Below are 8,740 nucleotides of genomic sequence, written 5' to 3' on the forward strand. Positions count from 1 at the left end.
GTTCTGAGGAAGAGCTTTGTCCTCAAAGGCGGAGCTAGGTCCATCCAGGTTCGGTATATAGAACACCGTATTATTACCCTGAATACACCGTCACCACAGTGGAGATTGAAAATAAGAGTCAGTTATTAATGCAGGAATAAAACCTAAGGAAAAAAGTGGAAAAAAAGAAGCAGTCAGCTCCAAATGTGTGATTTTTTTAAAAAAAGAAAGCATTTGTTTTGTTTCCCCAAAGCAGGAATGTCGTTTACATGGATCGCACAGCGTCTCAGGAATGCGCTCTGTGTGAGGAAATGGATGTTGTCTCCGGAGGGAACTTCTGCTGCCTGGCTGGGGATCCGGAAACAAAACGAGTAGCACGCTTTTAAAGCCGCCTCAGAAAAAAACATGTGATGGAATAGCGACATGCGCGTAACGTCATACAGTTGGAATACAGTTTTTTGTTTTCATTGCCTTTTTAGAGGATGTTGTAATTCCTCCTGAGGGCAACTTTGCGGCCTAAAGTTTCGGCTCTGTTATGAAACCAGAACAAAGCTGCATTTCCCCCAATATGATTGTCCAGTGAGAGAACCAAAATGCAAGATTAAATGTTACCAGTCCAGCTTGTTGAAGTTGATGAAAAGTCTGTCCAAAAGAATAGGACTCAACGTTTGATGATTTATCCGCCTGTCGTTTTTCACCAGTCCGAAACGTGAGCTGGCTGGGCTCATCTTCTGCTGGAGTGGGAACAAACTCTGTTCCCCTGACTGCAGCAGACCTTAATATCATCCTGACTCAGGAGCAAATGGTTGGATAAGGAGATGGAAGACTTGTTAAATCCAAGATGTCATTCTTTAAAAAGAACAGGTTGTTAATTAGCCACACACGCTGCATCGGCACTACAAATGTGCGCAAAACTTTGTCGATATTTGGCTAATGTCAAAAAACACAATTTTCCAATCGCAATGTTCTCATTAAATTCTTAAAGTCCAATGTTTTTGATAAGAAAAAAACTTGTGTTTATCAAAAACTATTTTCTTCGAAATTGCCGAATTTCCTTTGAAGCAAATCTATTCTCGAAATGTCAAACTGCGCAATGATATGATCAATGGAAATGCAAATGGAAACCTAAAAAGCCAAACCATATGGTCTTGTACCTTCTAATGATGTCACTGATATTGGGTTAGTTTCTTCCAGATTTAAAGCTTGCGTGTGTGTTTTTTTGTTTGTTTGTTTGTTTTGGGTTTTTTTGCTCTCTTGTTTCTTTATTGAGTATCCAAGAAGCCATTTCTTATTGTTTGGTATGTTTCTACGATGTCATTTTCACTCTAGTTTTTGCAAAGTACTGAATGCTAAATGTCATAGCAATATGGGCTTTAAAGGATTATTTAGACTTAACATTACAACAAATATTCACGGCTCTAGATCTAATTCTAACCATTATAAATGATGTAAACAGCACACTTCAAAGGAAATTGAGAAAAATCCTAAGAATGTAGAGCATTTATAGTTTATGCCAATAACTGTGTCCCAATGCTCTAGAATTAAGATTAATAGTTTCCACATTTACCCATTAAAACTGTCCAAATGTAACAAAGGAAGAGCCAATTCCTTTCATCTGCACTGCGTCCAAATTCAGGAGGGAATAATTATTCAGACATGCAATGCCTCAACCCAAAAAATTATAAACAAATGTCTACAAAAAGGACAAATCAGAGCCAAGCTGGAGCTACTCAAACATGTTGCGACTACTTGCAACGAGTCGGACAAACCTAACAACAGACTGCACAGAGAGAGCAAATTTACATCATCCATTCAAAGAAAATAGCAGCCAATGTGAATAAAATGCAACGTTTACAAGAATATGGATAAACTGTGCACATATCAGTAAAGGATATAAATACTTCAATCAGTTTAAGTTTGTTCGGAGCAGTGATGGTTAAAATCTAACAGCTGTTAGGTGGAAGGATCTGTGACGCCGCAGGTTTGTGCACCTAGGATGCAGCACATAACTTTTTTCTTTTTTTTTTTCAAATAACCTGAAAAATCTGAATTTGTGTTCAAATGAGTTAATACTTCAAAACCACGTTTTGCTGCATTGCCCCAAGCAAGTCTTTTTGAGTATGTCTGCACCAGCTCTGCACATATAAAACTGAAACTTTTCCCCCATTCTTCATTGCATTAACATTAGTTCAAACTCATGTCAGACTGGATCCATTCCTCATGCAGTGCCTGAGAAAAACTACAAGAACACAGTTTTAGAATTTTGACCAAAGCTTTTTTTTGTTCTTTTTTCCATTTTGTGCAATATTAACTCCATGTAGCTTCTAGTTTGTAGTAATGAATTTGGAGAAAACCGATATCAATAATGCTGTTTAAGTACACATTGAACATGTACATATAAATGTATATATAAAAACTCAGATTTGGTCTTTCCTTTCATTCAGTACGGCTTGGTGTCTTGCGTCACTCTAGTCCCAGTTAATTCCTTGCACAAGTCTGAAAATGCGCCAAAGTCAGAATAAGATTTAAAGCAGCTCAGTGGTGCGAGTGCCGACAGATTTATAAAGATACAGAAGTGGCCAGATTACAACAACAGCCTCTGCAGTTTCCACGTGATGACACAGAGACACAGTGACCCTGAAGGATTTGTTAATAGGTCTTGTAGTTTGCCTCATTTAAACATAAGCTGCTCTTTTTATTTTCCCAAAGCCTTCAGCAATTTTAGTGTGAGTCACTTGCAAACTAAAACCTCTTGAGTTTTACGGCAGGAACAGGCCTTCTCTACGTGGCAAACTTGAAATGTAAAATGGTGAAACCTCACAGATAATCCTTGCGACACCCGTAGGCGGGCTTTATTGATTTTAAAGTGAAGCAATACCACAGAGATCCGGATTGTTTTCATAGTTAATGAAAGCAACCAGACAAACTTTGCGTAAATCATTCTCACCACATACAATTTTTAAAAACCATAAACTGGTCAGGCAATGTGGAACACCCTCTTTTCTCGCAGTAACAGAAGAAACAAAGAAAAAAATCATGTTGGGACTTCACACTGTCGAAAACAGATAACATACTTTGCATACGCAATAACAAATCCCTTCATATTTGGGTGTGAAACAAAAGCAAAGGAAGTTGTGAAGATGCCGACAGAAACCAGAAGAAGAGAATTTCATTATCCACAGTGAAACCAAAACTGTACTGCTATGACCTGAGAGGCCGTTCAGTGATGAGGAAGCCATTAGTCTAAAAGCAGCACCAAAACAAGATCACAGTTTGCAACAACACTCAAAGACAAAGGCCTTAATTTTGGAAACTTTATGAGGGTGTTTTGCTGCACGAGGGCGTGGAGAATTTCACCAAGTAGATGGTGTCATGACAAAAGATTATGTCTCAAGACTTAAGCCAATTGGTCTTCCAAATAGGTTAGTTATAAGGTGACTTAAGGACAACAATCTGTATTTAAAGTGACCATCAGAAAGTTCCAATTTCCAGAAAATATTTCAGGATTCCCTCTAAAGGTAAATGTAGTGATGCAATTGGAGAGCGCTGGAGGAAATGTGGCTCGACAAAGGCAAACCACGATCACATTTTCTGGGATTGTATCAGACTGGTACCAGCAGCAAACCCAATCAAATGCGATTTTCAAAATTTATACTTCAGCCAGGTAAAAAGACTGGCAAAAAAGAGACAATATTAAACTGCTTTGGACTCTCCTAGAGGCTAGCAAGAAAGCGATTGGAAGGATGTGGTTGAGCCAAACCCATCCACAAATGGTTCCAAGTTGTTCTGGATGGAAAAGCTAAGAGACTCTTTAAGAATCCAGAAAGAGAGAATCTATTAAATCTGGAACAAATAAATGGGTCATATTTCCCCTACCCCTCTCAAATTGCTATCTATAGCTAAAAATTGCACAAATTTTTATGGTATGAAAATAAATTTGCTTAATGAAAACATGCCAAATTTGAAATAACCTGATAAGCTTTTGTACAAGGACAAGGCGATTTTTCAGCCATATCGAGATAGATGCATTTTGCCAAACTGCAATGGAAAGACTTTTGCATGACACAACTCACATGATCAACAACTGACTGTCACTACAGCCGAAAACCATGAATAAGATGACAGGAAGTGAGAGGAGGCTGATAGTTTGGTTTTTATAGACTATGTGCAGCAGAATAATACTGTAACTGGTGTGTGACCGTTTCCATCAGAGAATAAAACATAACCTCAACAAATCCACCATCGACTCCCACCTATAATGTTAAACAATATTGCCACAATGAGCTGATGTCACTTCTAGTTCCTCCGGTAAAAACCCAGCCATGTTAAAGTATTACAAAAACATTAGCAGCACTTCTCAATGAAGTACACTATGTGCAAACTACTTCTGTGTCCAACTTCAGCCGAAGTTCATTAAATCACTTCCATATCATTGTGTTCGGTCTTCCTCTTATTTACGTTCCTGTTTCATTCTGTGGATTTTGCTGTCCTTGGTTGTCCTCTTTCTGAAAAACTTTTGTTTTGGGTCAGACTTCAGTTTTCTGTCCAGCTGCCTCCAATAAATTCTGCACACGGGTGCTCTCCCTCTCCCACACCACATAATGACTTTTTTAGAAGAATGTGGAAGCATGTTGGGTCCAGCCCACTGGAATCTGCTTCCTCAGCCAGGCTGAGTGAAATAAATGCTAAGAAATGATATAGTTTGCTCTTATGAAAACTCATTTTCAGTTATCGGTTTAAGGATTTCATGAGATTGGAGCCAACACTACCGTGCAGGAGTATCCGTACTCTTTATGCTTTTGTGTTTCATGTTTCAAGCATAAACTTTATTTCATCAGTATTTCAGTCGAAATCCAAACCTCAATCCACTCAGAATATGAAGCCTGAGTAAAACTGAATTAAACCTTGTTAAAATTTTATTGTGCAAAAGAGGAACGGGTCTAAATTTCAGTCCCTACTTCTGTAAAGACAATGCATACTTCACCATTATGTACTACTTTCTGTTGGTCTATCACATAAAAATCCAATAAAATACATTTAAGTTTGTGCTAACAACACAACAGAATGGGAAAAGTTTCAGTGCTTACTACATCATCATGTTGAGGCGCCCTGACAGACGTCACACATGAGGGACAGGATTATTGGACAGAGTGACAGAGATTGTTTTCCTGAGTTGTTTTTGCCAGTTCAGCCACGGTTTCTACTCGTTCAAGTTGAGCTAATTTGTCTGTGAACATAAACACACCTTGTTGGTGCTCATACACAAGTTGAAAGTAGCAAGCTTATAAGCCAAACCACAACTTCTGTCGATTTGATCACCAACTTCACTTGAATTCACGCCACATGGTTTATACCACCACATCCTCTTACACCAGAGTAGACTTAAAAGCGTGCAGAAGTGTACATGCTAACCAGATTTGTTTTTGTTTTCCTTTGATACATGCTAGGCTACATGATGGTGAGTCATTTTCTCCAGGATTACAACTGAGCAGGCGCGCACCTTTTCCATAAGGCAATAATTGATTGCATCTTTCTTGTCTTGCTTACTTATTAAGCGTACGAATGTTAAACTTTTTACCAAATGTTGTCAGTCCTTACAATTGACGGCTGCTATTCATCGCCGTCGTCTTTCCTTATCAAAAGGTTCACAATAAATTTACAAGGTTGGTTTACATCCTTGTCTGTTTGTGCAGCCGACCAGGCAACATGCTATGGTCAACTTGCTGACTGAATATCAACTGTCAGTTTTGTGACAAGCTTTACAGGAGCACATCAGTTGTTTAGATGTCCATCATGGTGGAGTGGGTTGTGTTCTGAAGACCGTGATGTCACATCAAAGAAAAGGGTCAATACATTTGCAAAGTCCTACTTTTGTATATAGTACAAGTTTGGGTTGATTTAGTGGCTGCTGATAGATACTTTTTTTATCTTGAGTGAACCGACGTCAAGGAAACATTAAATTAGAAGGGGAGGTAACCAGTGGATATGTGACCTTTATCCTCAAGAGCACCTGAGATTGAACTAGCTGATGTATGTCTTGTGTAAAGTTTCCATTACACAGAACCAATCAGATGAACCATGTGGAGCTGACATCACCATGACCCACAGTATTTTCTTTTGTTCCATGCTGAACGGAAAACATGCCTTGTATGTGTTGCAGAACAGCTCTTTTAACCTGGAGCCTCTGCCAGGCATAATAGAGCTCTGACCCTGTGAGAGACATTTCTTTAAGGAAACCGAAGCGACTAACTAATTCGGCTGAATTCTAGGTCAGCTTTCCCTTGGTTTTATTGAGTGATTGGGAGTAAAGAGGAGGTGAGATGCAGAAGGAATGCCGAGGGTGGACAAGGAAACAAATGTGGAAAATAAGAAGCCACAAAAACAATCTGGCTGCCACAAAGATGGTAAACAGTATGAGAGCATTATGGAAAAGTAATAGAAACATACCGTGCTATGGGTACGGTATGTACCTAGGCCTGTCGCGATAAACGATAAATCAATTAATCGCACGATAAATTAAACCTATTGACCTCATTTTAATTATCGGCTTTATCGTCTCTTCCTGCCTTTTTTCTTTCTCTTGATGACACTGAATGAAAAAAGGCTCAGCTCCGGTGCTCTCCACTGACCCTCCCTTCCTCATTTCCTTAGTGTAATGTCCAACTCACACTACACGAGTTGTCGGCCCATTTTCAAAACCTGAGACACATTAGCCGACATAAATCCTAGGTATAATGGTTCGATCGGGTTCAATTGTGCCGTGTGGTGTCCAGCCACATGGGCATAAAATAATGGCTACAAGTCCAGTTAACTAATTTTAATATCAGGTAATCAATGCTTTACTAGAATCTACCTGTTATGCATGTGGCTAGAGTCAGCGTAAAGTTCTGACCGAATGAAAATCATTATAACCTATTTATGTCACGTTAACGAAGAACAGCTGAAAAGTTACCGGGTTTATCAGCTGCGGTAGCAATTTGGCTCCAACTCCTCTCCTTATCATTTCTATTCTTTGCACGAAACGTTGAATAAATCATATCATCTCAAATGTCCGCTGGACTTTGGGTTGCACTGTGTCAGCTGTTTGGGATTCCCCTCCATAATTTCCCCTCAGAAAGCACGGAGGAGAATCTGCGCTTTCTGATTGGCTACCTGTCACATTCAGCGTTAAGCTCCCAGTCGGGGAAAACCCCTGATTTAGATAGGCCAGACAATCTACTGTAACACACCACACACTGCAGGATGATCGTTTACGAAATCACCAGAGACGATCTTAGATCAGCCAACAATCTAAGATTGTCATAAGGAGAAAATAGGGGCAAAAAATCGTGTAGTATGAACTACTGCATTAGATAGTTGGATGTGCCCATCTTCTCTATTTAAATCTAGTGATTACTGAAGGGCAATATAGTATACAGACTTCATAATCTGCACTCTTTTGGTTGAATGCACTATTTATTGTTTAGTTTTTATTCAAGTACATTTTTTTTTGTTAATGGAGACTGAGAATCCATTTTATTTTTGGTTGTTTTGTTAATTTAGTTTATCAGTTCCAGTGTTATGTGTTCTTTTGAAAATAAAGTGTATCTAGCTATGGCAGGAAATCGCATGCATTATTACGTCATTTCCATTAAATCAGTGTCAAAAGGTCTTGAAACAATATTATCGTTTATCGCAATAATTTTTTAGACAGTTAATCGTCCAGCAAAATTTGTTTTCGTGACAGGCCTATATGTACTTCTTCTACTATGGGGTAGTAGAAGGTTTAGGTTTTCTAAAATTGTGTAGTATGCATTTATATTCAGAGTCAATAATTTGTAAAAATCAACTTTTGCTACATTTACCAATGAAAGTCTTTTAGACGATGCCTCTACCAGTTTCGTACAGCCAGAGATCAGAATGCTGTCCATACATCTCTTCAAATTAGCTAAAGCTCAGTCAAAGGATGGAAAGAGTCTGTGGACATTAGTTCTCAAGTCTTGGCGTAGATTCTCTGTTGGATTTAGGTTTGGACTTTGATTGAGCCACTGCATCACCTGAAAATGTTGTCGTCTAAGCAAATGCCATGTTCCATCATGGTGAGAGATTCCCCCCACAAATGTCACTATGCATGGGTTCTCAAGGTTTAACTTTGGTTTTATTGAACTAGAACATCTACCAAGTCTTAGTTGTGGTTTTATTACCCAACTCTGCTTCAGACGTTTTCGTAGTTTTATCCCTGACATGTCTGGTGTGCCCCTCAGTCTTCATGATGCCAATTGTCCTTTAATACTCTGAAAAGTTTTTAAGGAGTTGGCAGAACAATTGTATTTATGCTGAGATTAGATTATGCAGAGGTGGATTCTGACATACCAACAGACACACCAATACTTTCGATTTCATTCACATAAAATCCCTACAATATACAACAAGGCCTGTGGAAAAGATTCAAGTGATACAAATACTTTTGCATGACTTTGTTTGAACCTTGTAACCTCCCAATTACTGCTAACAGAGACGCACTCAACTTTGGCCTAAACCAAACCATACATTGGCCGGCTACAGTGAGAAGTAACAGCAGAGAAGGAGCTTTAGTGACTTTAACAATCCTATTAGTGTGATTGTTCTGACTACAACTTAAAGTAAGCCTGTTACTTCCAGCCAAGTTCAGAAGAGAAGAAGGTCTGTGGCTGAGCAGTGAAATGTCTTCAAGACACAAGACGAGAAGTGCAACTGGTTTCTACTAGAGGTGTGCCGATCGATCGGTCACCGATCATAATCG

Source organism: Poecilia latipinna, unplaced genomic scaffold (assembly GCF_001443285.1).
Source record: "Poecilia latipinna isolate Pla-1442-1.1 unplaced genomic scaffold, P_latipinna-1.0 Scaffold447, whole genome shotgun sequence".
Taxonomy (NCBI): Eukaryota; Metazoa; Chordata; class Actinopteri; order Cyprinodontiformes; family Poeciliidae; genus Poecilia; species Poecilia latipinna.